This window comes from Colossoma macropomum, unplaced genomic scaffold (assembly GCF_904425465.1).
Source record: "Colossoma macropomum unplaced genomic scaffold, Colossoma_macropomum, whole genome shotgun sequence".
In the NCBI taxonomy this organism is placed as follows: domain Eukaryota; kingdom Metazoa; phylum Chordata; class Actinopteri; order Characiformes; family Serrasalmidae; genus Colossoma; species Colossoma macropomum.
Window position 1 is genome coordinate 33,404,037 of NW_023494810.1, and position 17,002 is coordinate 33,421,038.

General features: G+C 38.2%; 1 pseudogene; it reads right to left on the minus strand.

Moving 5' to 3' along the window:
* Positions 1–297: 297 nt before the first annotated feature.
* LOC118799794 lies at positions 298–11,652 on the minus strand (annotated as a pseudogene).
* Positions 11,653–17,002: the final 5,350 nt, after the last annotated feature.

Sequence of the window (17,002 nt, forward strand, 5' to 3'; positions counted from 1 at the left end):
TCATCTTGCCACAAATTTCAGAGGCTGGTTCAGTTATGGTTTGTTTACAGATAACAATACATGCATTGAAGCCTAACAGTTGTTTTCATTTGAATCCTTTTTAAGGATTTACTTTACTTTTTACCAGCTTACAATCTGTCCTTTTTCCTTTTTGGTACTGAAGATAAGTTTGCATTGTGGGTCTAGTAATTCTGTGAACAGTTAAATGATGGATGTTACTAAAACAAATATAGCACATGAATGTTACTACAGTTTCTGTGTGAGTCCCTGTTTGACAAGGTGAAAAAATACAAACACTTGATTGTTTCCATCAGTTTTATTGAACTAAATTTTGCATGGACATTAAACAAGAAATGCATATTTTATCATTGCTTGTTAGTGTCCCGTGCGGTCTTCGTCCTTTATTCTGCCAACTCCTTGCCCTAAAACACATACACACGTTATTAGTAAAAGAGTGTACAAACAGCATTGCTAATTATTAAAAGTTAACTGTGATTTATGCCAAAAGCAGCTCATATGTTTCTAAGACTTTCCTTGTTTTTTTGACAGAGTAGAATTTACCTTTCCCGCATCTCGGCTCTTGGCTCTCAGCTTGTTGACCTGGGATTCAGCTATATCAGCACGCTCCTGAGCTTCCTCCAGCTCATGCTGGACCTTCCTGAACCTGGACAGGTGAGTGTTTGCCTGCTCCTCCTGTGAGAGTGAAGTCAAGTCACATGGTTTAATGTTGTTTTTATGAGTGAAACATGTTCATCTGCATGGTCTTGTCATTCATTGTATTGCACTGCATGTACAATGCAAGACACATAATGGCACACTTACAGCTTCCTCAGCCTGTCTCTTGTAGGCCTTCACTTTGAGCTGCAGCTTGTCCACCAGATCCTGCAGTCTGTTGACATTCTTCTTGTCTTCCTCGGTCTGCAAAGATTGTGTTGATTTAATTTGTTTGGTGTAATAGATAGTCGTATTATAGTTTGTATGTTACTCAGTTAATGTTTTACCTGGTAGGTGAGTTCTTTCACTCTCCTCTCATATTTGCGGACTCCTTTAACAGCATCAGCGCTGCGTCTCTGTTCAGCTTCAACCTCAGCCTCCAGCTCACGGACCTAGAACACAATGATTTTGGTGTTAAGTTTGTGTTGGCAACTAAAAAAGCCCTCTAACAAATCACTGGTTCTTCATTTTCACTGAATAAAGATTGTAGCATACCCTAGACTCCAGTTTCTGGAGCTGTTTCTTCCCACCCTTCATGGCAAGGCTCTCAGCCTCATCCAGACGATGCTGCAGATCTTTGACTGTAACCTCAAGGTTCTTCTTCATCCTCTCCAGGTGAGCACTGGTGTCCTGTTCTTTCTTCAGCTCCTCTGCCATCATGGCAGCCTATAAAATAAGCCATGTAATTGGTTTCCTTTTTTCCCTTGTAAAATACACATGCAAAATCTATGCAGTAAAAAACTCACATCAGTAATAGCCTTCTTGGCCTTCTCTTCAGCATTTCTCGCCTCCTGAACTGTATCATCCACCTCACCTTGAATCTGCACCAGATCAGCCTCAAGCTTCTTCTTGGTGTTGATTAGACTAGTATTCTGTTAAAAGAAACAAAAGTTAAGCCCTTCAGATGATTTGGCAAGGAATTTGAAAGGAACAGCAATTTTATGAGCTGGTTGGACTTACTTGAGAGTGCAGTAGTGCCACACGCTCACTGGCATCAACCAGCTCCTGTTCAGCCACTTTGCGGCCTCTCTCTGTTTGCTCCAGTGCAGTTCTCAGCTCCTCAATCTCTGCCAGCATCAGGTTATTCCTGCGCTCCACCATGGCAACCTGCTCCTTCATGTCTTCCTGTCCTCTGACAGCCTCATCAAGGTGCAGTTGGGCATCCTTATGGAAAATAAATTGCAGTTATTCAGTGTCTTAAACTAGGAAGTTTATAAATTGAAGTGAGAAAATGTTGGAGGTTCACCTTGAGTTGTCCTTGAACATTCCTGAGCTGTTTCTGTGCCTCAGCAGCCTGACGGTTTGCATGGCTCAGCTGAATCTCCATCTCATTGAGATCTCCCTCCATTTTCTTCTTGACTCTCAGAGCATCATTCCTGCTCCTGACCTCAGAGTCCAGAGTGCTCTGCATGGACTCGATCACCCTCTGACTGTTCCTCTTGATCTGCTCCATCTCCTCATCCTTCTCAGCAAGCTTCCTGTCAATCTCACTCTTACTTGGTTGAGCTCGAGTTGGATACGTAGAATCTTGGACTCCTCATGTTCAAGTGTGCCCTGAAGAATGATGTTAAATATTAAGCCGTTTATTGCAAACCAGTTCTACCTTTACGCTTACTTATGTTACGTATAGTGTTACCTCAGCTTCTTCAAGAGCCGTCTGGATTTCTGATTTCTCAGTCTCCACTGTCTTTTTTGCCTTCTCCAGCTCATGGATGGTCTTTCCAGTCTCACCGATCTGTTCAGTCAGGTCAGAAATCTCCTCTGAAATGAGAAATGAGAGCAATAATTGCTTTTTGTTTGTCTTGATTTATTTGTTTAAAAATATTTCTATTAACATTTGTATGTCCATGTTCATCTCTAAGTCACATACGCTGCAGATTCTTGTTCTCTCTCTTCAGGGTCTCCAGCTGGTCAAGAGCCTCCTCATATGAGTTCTTCATCTTAAAGAGTTCAGTGCTAAGAGAACGAGTTTCTTTCTGAGCTCCCTCCAGCTCAGCCTGACCTTCTTCATACTTCTGCTTCCATTCTGCCAACACCTAGAAGGTAAAATTACACCGGTATTCAGACTGAACAATTTAGGTGTAATTTCATTGTTTACTTTTAGCCAACAAACCATTCACCTTGTCAAAGTTCCTTTGCTTCTTGTCAAGATTGGCAGCCAGTGAATTGGCTCTCTCGACATCAATCATGAGGTCCTCCACTTCACCCTGAAGTCTCTGTTTGGTCTTCTCCAAAGAGGCACACTTGGAATTCACAGCTTCAATTGATTCCTCAGCATCTTGTAGACGCTGGGCAAGCTTTTTCCTGAGAAGGTCAAATTGTGTAATGTAACATCTTTATCTAGCAAGTGTGTCTTTATCTAGAAAATGAGGAAATGTTTACTTTGTGTTACTGTTCAGCATTTACTAACTTGGCCTCTTCAAGCTCCTCAGTACGCTGGATGGCATCTGTCTCGTATTTGGTTCTCCACTGAGCCACCTCACTGTTGGCCTTGGACATTCCACGTTGCAGCTCCGCCTTGGCCTCCTGCTCTTCTTCAAACTGCTCTCTGAGCAAGTCACAGTCATGACGGGCTGACTGGACAGCATGAGCCAGGGCGTTCTTTGCCTAAAATTAAACACACATTTTTTGAAACTGTGCTTGTTGTTTTAACTTGATGCTGCTTGACTGTAACACAAATGTGAAGCAAATAAAACAATGATATCAAATACTGTTTTCTAATAGTACCTTGACTTCCTCCTCAATTTGTCTCTTGAGTTCTTCAATCTGCTGTGTGTAAGCTTGTTTTCCTCTGGTCAGCTGAGAAACAAGTGCCTCCTTCTCCTCCAGCTGACGGCTAAATTCACCTTGGAAAAGGTTTGGACAAATTAAGTCACAAATGCCAAGAAAACATTATTTCACTTGTGTTTTTTTTTACTCTAGTTACCATTCTCAGTCTGAAGTCGTGCTCTTTGTGCACTGATGTCATTCAGTTGACGGACATGTTCATCATTTTTAGCTTTGAGTTCGCTCAGCTGGTCCTCAAGAGTACGGCACATCTTCTCTAGATTTGCCTGGAAATATATACATAGTGAAATTAACTGAAAAAGAAGGATGCTGGTACCTTGAGTTGATAAATATGTAGACCATTAACAAAAATTTCATTATATACCATATCCCATATGGAATGAAGTATGTAATCTTTCAAGCACATTTCAGGCAACTTGGCTTTGCTTTAATGTGCATAAAACAAAATATAAAGTAACTAAATACCCTGAATTGTTATCTAAGCAAATTGTATTTCTTCTCTCAGTGTTAAATGAACACACCTTTGATTTTGCCACAGCCTCCATGTTACTGGACAGATCATCTATCTCCATCTTGTATTCACTCTTCTCCTTCTCCAGCTTCTGTTTGACCCGCTGAAGGTTGTCGATCTGCTCTCCAAGCTCAGCAACACTGTCAGCTTGTTTCTTGCGAAGGGCAGAAGCTGTGGCTTCATGCTGCAAGGTGGACTCTTCCAGATCACGCCGCAGCTTCTGGAACTCAGCTTCACGCTTCTTGTTCATCTCAATCTGAGCAGCTGTGGCACCACCAGCCTCCTCAAGCCTCTCACTGATCTCTTCAAGTTCCCTGGAGAGATCAGCTCTCTGCTTCTCAACTTTAGCACGAGCTGCACGCTCAGCCTCAATTTCCTCTTCTAGCTCTTCAATACGAGCCTGAAGGAAAGATTTTCAGTCAATAAACATATGTATTAAATATAGATTAAGTTAAATGTAAATTAATTGAATGGTTTGTTTCTGCAGAGATTAATTACCTGGAGCTCCTTAATCTTCTTCTGAAGCTGAGCACCCAAGGACTGTTCATCCTCAATCTTGCTCAGAAGTTGGCTGATTTCAAAGTCCTTCCTGTTAGGAAAAAGGAATAGAATGGATCCTTATTTCATCTAATTTTACCAACCAAGCTGTTTGTCAACTACACTGTATGGTGGTATGTACTTTTTGATCTTCTCTTCAGACTGCTGCTTTTCATTCTCCAGGTCCATTATGGACTCCTGTGCCAGTTTCAAGTCACCCTCAAGCTTCCTCTTGGCTCTTTCAAGGTCCATACGGAGTTTCTTCTCTTGCTCCAATGAACCTTCAAGCTATAGTTTATAGAAACCAGAAATTCTGAGGATGGCACAGAAGGACTGTAGAATATGTTTATTGCATATATTGTTATGTTTGATCTTACATCATCCACTTGTTGTTCAAGCTTTGTCTTGGATTTGGTCAGAGTGTTGACTTTGTCTTCCTCTGCCTGGAGATCATCAAGAGTTTGCTGGTGTGCCTCTTGGAGGGCTTTCTTCTCCTTGGTGAGCTTGGCAAGGCTCTCATCCTGAGAGGCCATCTCCTCAGTCAGGTTCTTCACCTGTGTGAAAACATTTTGAAATGCTAGATTATCATTAATTTACAAAGATTGCAAGAGGGCTTTCTCACATTATATATACCTTGCACATCTATAAAAAATCTATTCAGCTTTCACAGACTTTAACTGCATTGATGTGTATAAACTATTAACCTTGTTCTCAGTGGCATGTTTCTCCTTCTCCACTTTAGCCAGTGTGAGTTCCAGATCATCAATGTCCTTCTTCAGCTCAGAGCACTCATCCTCCAGTTTCCTCTTCTTGGCGGTCAGCTCAGCATTGATTTCCTCCTCATCCTCCAGTCTCTCATTTGTCTCTTTGAGTTTGGCCTCAAGCTGGATCTTGCTCTTGATGAGCCCCTCACACCTTTCCTCAGCATCAGCCAGATTCTCAGTTTCCTATCAGTTATAAGGATTTTTTAAGCATTTTAACATCATCCAACATCTAGTGAAATTCATCTACTTCATTGTAAATACTTACAGCTGTTACTGCCAGTTGCAGGTCATTTTTCTCCTGAAGAAGTGACACCATCTTCTCTTCAAGCTCTTTCTTCTTGGCCAGTGCTTTTGCCAGATCTTCCTTCATTTTCTCATAGTTCTCTTTCATGGCCGCCATTTCTTTCTCTGTTTCTGCGCTTTTCAGAAGAGGCTTGACCTTGAAGTACAACTTCATCCATGGCCAGTGTTTCACATTCATGAATGAGCGGATGTTGTATTGAATGCTGTAGATGGACTCCCTATAATGAAGATGGCTCAGTTCATTATACTGCATTTTCAATTTTAGGACTATATCTTTATTATTTCAGTGTATTTGAATGTCCATGTGATGTCAGCCTGCTTTGTTAATCTAAAAAATACCTCCTCTCCATCATCTTGACAAACTCTCTCCTCATAAGGTAGCCACGACACAATGCTTGAGTCATGGTCACCAGATTTGCTAGTTTCTCATCTCGCATCTCCTCAAGTGTACCAAGCAGACCAGCTTTGAAGAACACCTACACAGAGATTTTATAAAATGATTGACCCACCTTTTACTGTGCACCTACAAAGTATGTGTAACATATGCCTACACACTGGTAGAATTTAGCTCATGTTTGCTGTTATAAAGCATTCTGTACTAGCAGGGGACCTCGTTCATTCATGTTTGTTCTGGTCCACCAAGAAACATGTCAAAATGTCATCCAATTGACCACAGATATTTATATTCTCTGTGTAGAATTTGCACACTACCAAGTTTAGGACCAGTGTTTTTGCGAAAAACAAGAACCATGTTTCACCACTGTAGACATTAAAAGAGATGCTTATATTTCAGATAAGTAGTTGGTCATTAATATACATGAAATGAATTTTAGAATTACAATATGCAATATTACCATGTTATGAAAATAGTTTCAGCTAACATTAACAGTAACACTGACCTTGGTGTGCCCAAACTTGTATTGGGTGTGGTCCACATCAATGGAGCCCAAGAGTTTCTCTGAGGCTTTTTTATTGTCAATGAACTGTCCCTCTGGGATGACACTGGCATTCAAGACTTTGTATCTGTGTAAAAAAATGATGAATCTGTATATAGAACAGATTTACACTCATTTTAAAGCTGGTTTGCCTGTTTGAAATATTAACACTATGAAAATGACCTTTGCTTGAAGTCACCATAGAGGATTCTGCTGGGGAATCCTTTTCTGCAGATTCTGATACCCTCCAGCACACCATTACACCTCAGCTGGTGGATAACCAAGAAGTTCTCCATCAGACCTAGAGGGATGAGAATTATATTACAAAGTAAATGTTTTGTTTACGGTTCAGTAAACCCTTCACAGTTTGCAAGGAATCAGATTATTCAGGGTGTCTACCTGGAGTCTTGGACTCATTAGGAATCAAGCAGCGGACAAAGTGTGGGTGAGTGCTCCTCAAGTTGGTCATCAGCTTGGCCAAGTTCTCCTGTGAGGTTTTATGTTATGACAGTGTCTGTTAACTAAAGTTATGTAGATTGGCACATGCATCCTCTTCTAGTGTGTGTGTGTCTTATTTCGGTATAAAAGTGTTTTACCCTGAACAGAGCAGAGACAGTCTGGAAGGATCCACCCTTCTTTTTCCCCTTCTTACCACCTTTTGCAGCATCTATAAATAAAAAACAAATTAATCTTTATGATAATATAGTTACTGCTGCAGATTTAAGCTGATTAGTATACACAAATAGAATATATAATTTGCTATGTGTGTACTATTACATTTTTGTGCAGATTACTATTAGTTCTCAAAATAATGTTTAATTTCTTTTTTTTGTATGTATGTGTAAAGTTTTTTTGTCTCCTTACCATCAGTAGATGCATGACTTGCATACAGGTGGGACAGAAGTTTGTTTGCTGACTTCTGGTATAGCTGCACAACAGAGTCATTCAGGGGGTCTTTGTTCTTGTCCAGCCAGCCAACAATGTTGTAGTCCACAGTGCCGGCATAGTGCACCAGAGAGAAGTGGGCTTCTGCTTTGCCTTTGGCAGGCTTTGGCTTCTGGAAGACGTTACTTTTGCCAAGATGCTGGTCATGCAGCTTGTTCTTGAAGGTTATGTCTGTTGCCTTGGGGAACATGCACTCCTCTTCAAGGATGGAGAAGATGCCCATTGGCTAATGGTGACAGATTTACATGAGACAGGGGAGTTACATGTCAGCACCTTTGTAAAGCTGTTGTACTTTTGTTAAAAGTGCCCGTTGATTCTAAGTAGATTACCTTCTCAATAAGCTCAATACAGGCAGCCAGGTCCATACCAAAGTCAATGAACTCCCAATCAATTCCTTCTTTCTTGTACTCCTCTTGTTCCAGCACAAACATGTGGTGGTTGAAGAACTGTTGCAGTTTCTCATTTGTGAAGTTGATGCACAGTTGCTCCAAGCTGTTGAACTGTCATGATATAGTGATCAGACATATGTAAAAGTTGTAAAAATCACAATTAAAGAAATTTGGAAATAAAAATCAGGGAACACCTACATCAAAGATCTCAAATCCAGCGATGTCCAGCACACCAATGAAGAACTGCCTCTGCTGTTTTGTGTCCAACATCTCATTGATGCGAAACACCATCCACAAGAACATTTTCTCATAGATGGACTTGCAAAGAGCCATTGTTGCGTTGTTGACCTGTAGAGTTCAAAAGTATGCTTTGTTACTTTATAGGTATTTGAAAACTTAAAACCTTCGTTCTTGTTTTGGTCAAATAATAGCACATTACCTGAGGTACAGTCTGGCCTTTGGTCACAAACTCATTTCCGACCTTCACTCTGGGGTAGCACAAAGCTTTCAGCATGTCAGCTGAGTTCAGGCCCAGAAGGTAGGCGATTTTATCAGCCACTGAATGGAAAAGTGATAATGTTGTTCATTACAATTAAAATCAGCCAAATTTCAAGTCTGTACACCACTTCTAATAAAGTCACATGAACCTTTCATAAATTGTCCTATTTACCCTCAGTGCCGTCAGGCTCAGCCTGCTCCTCTCTCTGCTTCTGCTTGAACTTCATGTTGCCGTGATGCAGCACAGCACCAGTCAGTTTGTAGATGTTAATTTTCTCATCAGCGGTGAAGCCCAGAATGTCAATAGCAGTCTGTATTTGGTGAAACAGAGTGGATGGACCATTGAGAATGAAGTATTTTTAAAAAAATACCCACTGAAGTTCAGTGAAGTTGTACTTACATCTGTGGCAATGAATTCTTCCACATCGTTGATGCTCTTAACTGTGATTTCACCCTGGCTGATCATAGGGTAGTCATAGGGGTTGGTGGTGATCAGCAGTGCCTCTGTGTGAAAGGAAAAATAAAGTCTTTAGACCAGATCAGTTCTAAAACTAAACAAAAAATGCTAGCAATAAGACTTTTAGATTCCATACCAAGCAGCTCAGGCTTGTGTCCAGTCATGAGCTGGTAGAAAATGTGGTAGCTCCTCTCAGCAGACAGCTGGAAAGTGACTCTTGACTTTTCCAGTAGATCTGTCAATATGTTGATATTAGTAATAGTTACATTTACTAAAATGATCTGTGCATTCATTGTTTCAGTTGGATTTTTTAAAACTCTCCATGTGCATGAATTGAAGAGACTAAAGTGCTCTGTGCATTTTTGCCGAGTTAATGCTCACATGGCTTTGGTGAACAGTACTGCAGTTGCAGAGACAACGAACAACTGCAGACATTGTATGGAGTCTTAGCGGGGTTTTTTTTAAATAGTTATGATAGTCCCCCACAGTTTTGTGGGTAATCTCATCACTCTTTTTCCACTACCGATTCTCATTTTGTTATCCACATATCTCATTTTTATTTGCACATCACAACATTGGGGATTGACACAGTGATGTAAACAGAATAATAAAATAAAATAAAATAAAATAATAAAATACACCAATAGTGACAGAAACTTACAGGTTTCAATATCAGCTGAGGCCAGCTTGCCAGTTTGTCCAAAATGAATTCTGATGAATTTGCCCTGGAAATTCATTACATTTTTTAATTAGTTCAGTATTCTTTTGTATTTTATATTATGCTCTATGCAGAGTTTCAACTTATCTTGTATGTACTTACAAAACGAGAAGAGTTGTCATTTCTGATAGTCTTGGCATTACCATAAGCTTCCAGCAGGGGGTTGGCTGCAACAATTTGGTCCTCCAGTGAACCCTAGATACGATAACAGACATTTTAGTAAGGAGTTCACTCAGAAGTGTTCTGAAAATCCTGAAATAGTGATTCCCTTACCTGCATTTTGCCAGGAATAGGCTCTGCCTTCTTCTGTCCAGTCATTGCAATTATGGCAAAGTACTGGATGACACGTTTGGTGTTCACAGTTTTTCCTGCACCAGATTCTCCACTGAGGATAGAAGTGAACAATATTAAGTTTTAATAATAATGATCGTTTTTTAGAACAATTTCACCAGTTTTTGTAGATGTCATTTTCCTGAGATATTTGAGGTTTTTTTTTAAACATTTTATCAAGTGGATCATTCGTCACATCAGCGAGAAGCCCCTTATAAATGTTGTTGTTACTTCTGCTATATCTGCATAAGCACAGAATATGTACAGAGAAAAGTGCTTGCTTAAGAGTGAGCTGGCTCCTCTGTAGTTTTTGGCAGTTATTGATTTTAGATCAGATTAGCCCCAATCATTTGCATTGGTGATGTCTCAGAAACAAAGAATGCTAATGTAGAAGCTCCTTCGTGGTGATATAAGTTTGCACTTACGTAATCAGGATGGACTGGTTTTCACGATCTAAAGGAAAACATTTATCACATTATTCTCAAGAATGCATTTTTACCGAAACAGTTTTTGCTGCAACTTTGACTTACTTTGTCTTACTTAAATTGTTTTATTTGTAAATACTATTTTCCATTTTGTTGTTTGAGGAATATCATACCAGTCAGCATGAACTGATAGGCATTATCAGAGATGGAGAAGATGTGAGGTGGGGCTTCAATTCTCTTTTTGCCTCTGTATCCAGTCACAACAACTGCATCATATACTGGGAGCCACTTGTAGGGGTTCACAGTGACGCAGAACAGCCCTGAATAGGTCTGAAGATGTGAATAAAAACATGTTCAGAAGGTCAGTGTGATATCTCTCTCTCTCTCTCTCTCTCTCCATATATATATTCCTTATTCAGTAATTCCTCTTTCGCATAAACTTACGTAGATCATCCATGCTGCGTAACGCTCTTTGAGGTTATACAGCACACAAGGCTCGTTGAGGTGGGTCATCATGGCCATGTCCTCAATTTTGTCAAATTTGGGAGGATTCATTGGATAGACATCGTCCTCCTTAACTGTGAGGGTCTGTGAAAAAATTAGATTGATTTTGATTCAGTTGATTTATATTTAATATAGACCTATACAGTTTCTGAGAGATATACAGTGCACTGTGTGACGCATATACATGTATGCCTATATACAGGTCTCTTCACCATTATGATCAGGCTGAAATACATTGTATTACAATACATTCCTGAACAAATATTAATTTTACATTTACAGATGAACAATGTTATGGATACATCACTTATGAATCATATATAACATTAAATATCTCTTTGTATGTGTTAGATATACTCAGCAGTAACATTAACAAGCAACAATACTCTGAGAAGTATGGGCTTCATTCACCAATATTTTCCTAAGCTATTCTTCAAAATTTGTTCTTGGGAAAAGTCCTAAAAAGGTTCTTAAAGGGCAGAACTCTTTGCTCCTTTGTGCTTTTGAGTGTGTGTAAATTCTTTTCTTACCCAAGTACAAATCCCAAATAAGAAAATATTGGTGAATGGGTGTTAAGAATGAGCATGGTTAGTGAATGAGGCCTTACATCCTCATCATAGGTCTTTTTACTTACTTTGTGGCACAGAGTTTCGACAGTGGCTTTGCCACCCTCTTTACTCTTTAGTGTACCCTTGAGGTACATCTCAGTGGGCTCAGCCACAAACACTGCAGTTTTAGCATCAAAGGGTCTGCTCTGAGCCTCAATCCTCTCTCTTTCTGACTTGCGGAGGTAGATGGCCGCCGGCCCAAAACACTCCATTTCTCCATCCCCCATGATGGTGTTTTACTGTGAAGACAATTCGTATGTTTGTCAGTCTTCTTTAAAAGACTACTTCTGGCTAGTTTAATTAAATCTTACGTAGACTAGCAATGTCATGCACAAGATGTTTGAGTAGAGTGGGGCATATCCTAACACCTAATATTTTAGTTGTTGCCTTTTTATACAGGCAACCTATGATTTGAGCCTACTATTTGGAAAGAATTCAGCCAAGCCTACATAGAAGGAGATACTTTGGATGGCTTAGTTGTAGCAACATGTTAAATTAACCTCTTCATGCAGACTGCACTGGGTAGCTCTCACTGTAAGTTGTTTACTTTATCAGTACAGCGCTATGTTACAGGGAAATTAAAGTAATGTAGTTGTGAATTTTGTGACACATCTCAGTTGTTGTAAAATGCTTACGATGAAAAAACGTACTTTCCTAGTATAAAAAAAGATTAATCTTGATAAATATCAGTCTGACTGATTTAAAAAAAGATCACAGATGACGTTACTATGAATACAACATGACCAAAAGCACACTTTCCTTGAACTTCATTATTTCATAAAATATCTGTTACTATTTACCCCATGTTAGGTTATGCCCCATGCCTCACTACCTACACCATACATACACCTTACCTTTTTGTTCCCAAGTATGGAAAATGGTAAACAGAAAAGGCTGTGTATTCTGAAAGAAGAAAACAATTAAGAAACAAATCAGAATGAAATTGAATATTATTAAAATTATCCAAGAAGAATTTTCTCAGAATTTGAACAATTGAATAATCCTAATCAGCATGTAAGACATCAGCATTCCCTCACCTTTGCAGGGTTCCTGGGCTAGCCTCAATACTTGGAGGAGCCTCTTATATAGCACCATTAATGTTCACTCAGCAGAACTTTCAGGCTATGTTTGGTCATGGATTCTTGCTTGATGTTTTTCCTCCCTAAGTGGCAATGATGATGATGAGCTCATGTATCATATTATACTATGAAATACTGGTGTTCTATAGCAGTCACCGCAACGCTTTATTTTTATGCTTTTAGACAGAATAGTTCAGATTCAGGTATTTTTACAAAAAGAGGTGAAACATGGTCTTCTTTTCTTTGTCTTGTTTGATCAATTTTAGTTTGATTACACTATCTAATAATTTTAGAAATAATATTGCATTAATGTAAGCTTGTAAAACGGTAGAAATAACTGATACAGTTTCACACAAATTCTAATATACTCTTTGATGGTTTTCTGTCATAATGGTCATGTGTGTGGTCTGTATTTTCTTTGAGTTTTATTTTTAAATATGCATGCTGGGCAATATTAAAAGGATTCTAGGATTACAAGAAGAGTCTTCTTTTTAATGGATTTTGGCACTGAGGAAATCTTAGATCAAATTTGGAGAAGCTGTGATGTCACTGGTGTTCTGTTGCAGGGTCACTGCAACCTTTTCATGATATAAATAAATAAATTGCACTCATCATTCGAGGCAGAACTTTTATTGCTTTTTAATCTGTCGGTCCACCAGTTTTTAAGTCTTTTGCATTTCTGTATGTGTAAGTGCCATTTTTCATTAAACAAAAACAAGCAGCAGTCCTCTGGGGAATCATCATGATGTCTTTTAAAACAGTCTTTAAAGCAAGTAATCGCAAACTTCTATTTAAAAAAAAAGAAGAAATTAAAACACATAAGCTGTTTAATACTAAGTTTGTTTTGCCTCCTACTCCCTCATCTGTGTTTACCAAAACAGAATAGTAGGTTCTGAATTTTTGGTCAGTGTTTTGAACATACATTTACATAAGTGTGTCACCAAAAGCTAACTGAGCTGAATAAGAGGTCTAACCAAACAGAGTGCTCTGTCTTTTGCAAAGCAGAGAGTATTCATTATTATTATTATTATATTATAATAAAACCAAAGATTTATTACTAGTACCAGATTAAACCACTTATTTCCAAATGAAAGATAATATGTCCTTGGCAAAAGATTACTATGCAGTAAAAGTTCAGAGCCTGCTGCTTGGGACAAACTGGAATCAAACTGAAATTCTGAAACACTATATCTCAGTTTAATAAGCTCATTTGGAATTAATTCAGACATAGAAGCAGTCAAAGCCATGCTCTCAGAGGTTAAGAATTTTAGTCCATATCTGAAGGCAGTATAAAGGAGTTTAGCCAGATTCCCTAAGAGTTTCCCGGATGCTCGACAGCGGCAGTTTCTTAAGTAAGTCTGTTTGTGCATGTTTTTCTGTAATATTACACTTTTTCTCTTCATTGTAGATTAGAAGTATTCAGAGAAAGGGCTGTGAAAGTAAATGGACAGTTGATGTAAGCTTTACATATTATTGTGCATGCATCATACCATTTTTTCCACAGTATCTGAAACTGCTGCATTATGTTGATCATTGTAATCTGATTACTGTTTAAATCTGAATAACTGGATTTCAGATGACTTTTCTAAATGTTCATATTTGGCAAATTTTTAGTCATGCATTTAAGTCATAAAAATAGTGTTTTCCAATTACAATATTCATTTTGTATGCAATTTTTAGTTTTTTCAAATAGGATTTTCTACGGTTACAAGTCTACAAGTTTTGTGTGCATAGGTTATATTAAAATACAATTGTTTAGATAACACTGGGGCAGTAAATAATCACACTGAAGTGTCCTACTGATGACTTTCTGGGTTTCAAATGCCAGTCTTAATGGTCAGATACATGAGAGTCTTAAACTGCACTCCATAGCTGTGAGATCCTTCGGCTCTGAGCATGAACACTTGCTTTATTTTTAGAGCCACACTTAACATGGCCATGCAACTTTGCCATTAAACTTATCCTGTCTGTCGGCTGTCTGCTGTTCTCGTTGGATATTTGTTCTGTGAGGTGTGATATTGTACTGAACAGTTGAAGTAAGGTTTAACTTAAATGACTAACTTAAGTATCAGAATTTTAGGTGGAAATTTAGACAGATAATTATGCTTTGTTGTTTCATCTTTACAGCTCTTTGTTGCCGTGACTTGTCTTGCTGCAACTCTAGAGATAAGTGCTGTCCTGTTTATTGGTAGAATAAATTCTTGCTGTGATTAACATGCATAGATGATTTGTTTAAGTTACATGATTATACAGATTTTCAGTGGGATTTAGGTCAGGGGACTGTGATGGCTATGTCAAAAGCTTTTTCTGTGGTCACTGAACCATTTTTTTGTGGATTAAGGCATATGTTTTGGATCATGTTTTTGGATCAGGGCCAACCATGGCCAAGTTTTAGCAGCCAGATTTTAATCTTATTTTAATTTTAAAATCCCATGGTACGTCTTGAAATCCTGTAACTTAACAAGGTTCTCAGGGCCTTTGGAGGTTAAACAGGTCTGAAACATCATAGATCTTTCACCATATTTAACAACAGGGATGAGGCTCTTTTGTATATAACCATCTTTTATTTTACGCCAAACCCATTTTGAAAAAATATTTCTTGCCAAAAAAAAATTTTTATCTGACTTTACATGGTTACAGTCAAGAGCCATGGGCTCCTTTATGCAGCTGGCTGAGGATCTGAGAATGAAGGTAATTGATGCCATCAAAGCAGGGCAAAGCTATAAAAAAATTTCAAAGCACGTCTTTTTGTTTTGTAGTAAGTGTTGCCCTGCAAGTGAATATAGAGATGTGCTGTTTTTTTGTGTCATTGTTATTTATTATGAAATTCAAATGATGAAAAAGAAGTGAAGAAATTATGAAAATCAACCCACTTTTGTCTCAGTTGTGTATTCTCTAATCCCTGTTGAATCACATGGAGTTCTTCAATCTTCTTCTGAAGCTGAGAAACCATCTTCTCAGTCACAGTTGCAATTTAGGTTGCAGTCTAAATCAGACATAAAATTAATCTTTCTCTTGCTTTCTCCAGTTTCAGTGACTGGTGCACTGTGATGGCATTTAAGCAGTACATGGGTATTTAAGAAGGAATGCATGGCATACAGTTACTAATTTGTGTTCCTTCTGTTTGGCGTAACCTTTAAAATAGATATACCTTATTAGTACTGTTTGTCCCTACAAATTTGGGAATTGCATGATTTTGAGTGTGACTTTAAAGACTTTTAAATGATTTTAAAATGTGCAGTGCATTAAAGAATGGATGTGACATTTCTGTCTAAACCATCTTTCATTTTACACCAAACCCATTTTGAATGTTTCTTGCCAAAAAAATATTTTTATCTGACTTTACGTGGTTACAGTCAAGAGCCATGGGCTCCTTTATGTAGCTGGCTGAAGATCTGAGAATGAAGGTAATTGATGCCATCAAAGCAGGGCAAAGCAATGAAAATATTTCAAAGTGCTTCTAGCTCACAATTTTCTCTGCTACTATCTTCTGAAAATTTGATCTTTGGAGAAATGTTTGTCTCTCTAACTTTTGCTACTGTGCGCTACACTTACGTCTTTTTGTTTTGTACTAATTGATGAGCGTATTTTTAATGTCATTGTTATTATTATGAAATTCAAAAGATAAAAAAGAAGTGAAGAAATTATGAAAATCGAACAATTTTTGTCTCATTTGTGTATTCTCTAATCATTCAAATTTAAATCAAAATAATTCTGTTGTTTCTCACTGTTGAATCACATGGAATTCTTCAAACTTCTTCTGAAGCTGAGAAACCATCTTCTCAGTCACAGTTGCAATTTAGGTTGAATTGATCTAAATTAGACATAAACTAAATCTTCTTTCTCTTGCTTTCTTCAGTTTCTGTGACTGGTGCACTGCAATGCATGGCATACAATTACTAATTTGTGTTCCTTCTGTTTTGGCGTAACCTTTCAAATTGATATACCTTATTAGTACTGTTTGTCCCTACAAATGTGGGAATTGATTGTGAATGTGACCTTAAAGATAAGTGCAGTGCATTTCTGTCAAACTCACCCACATAAACTACAGCACGCAGGTGTAACAAATAAAAGATTTTAGTAAAGCAGAGATTGCAGAGCCAAAGATTTCCAGTATGTGCTTTTAACAACTGTTTGGAAAAGATAATTGTCAAATCATCAAATTGGACAACCACTTTTTAACACCAAAATGGAGTTTGCAGTACTGCAAAACTTTAGAAAAAACGGGCCCCAACTGATATTAAATAAGGAAATTAAAAAATCAGTTAATATGTTGTCAGCACTTACTGTAACTGTAATCAAATTATAAGGCAGCCGGTGGCACATCTGTTTTGGGTTAATTAATTGGGTTAATTGAGCTTGACTTGGATTTCTCTAACTCAAACTTAGTTTAGTCACAATTTTCTCTGAACATTCTGCATATCAGGTGAACAGTTACATTTCAGTTTAAGTTGGGCTTACTCAGAAAAAAAAACACTAAAAACAGCAAATGTGGGTG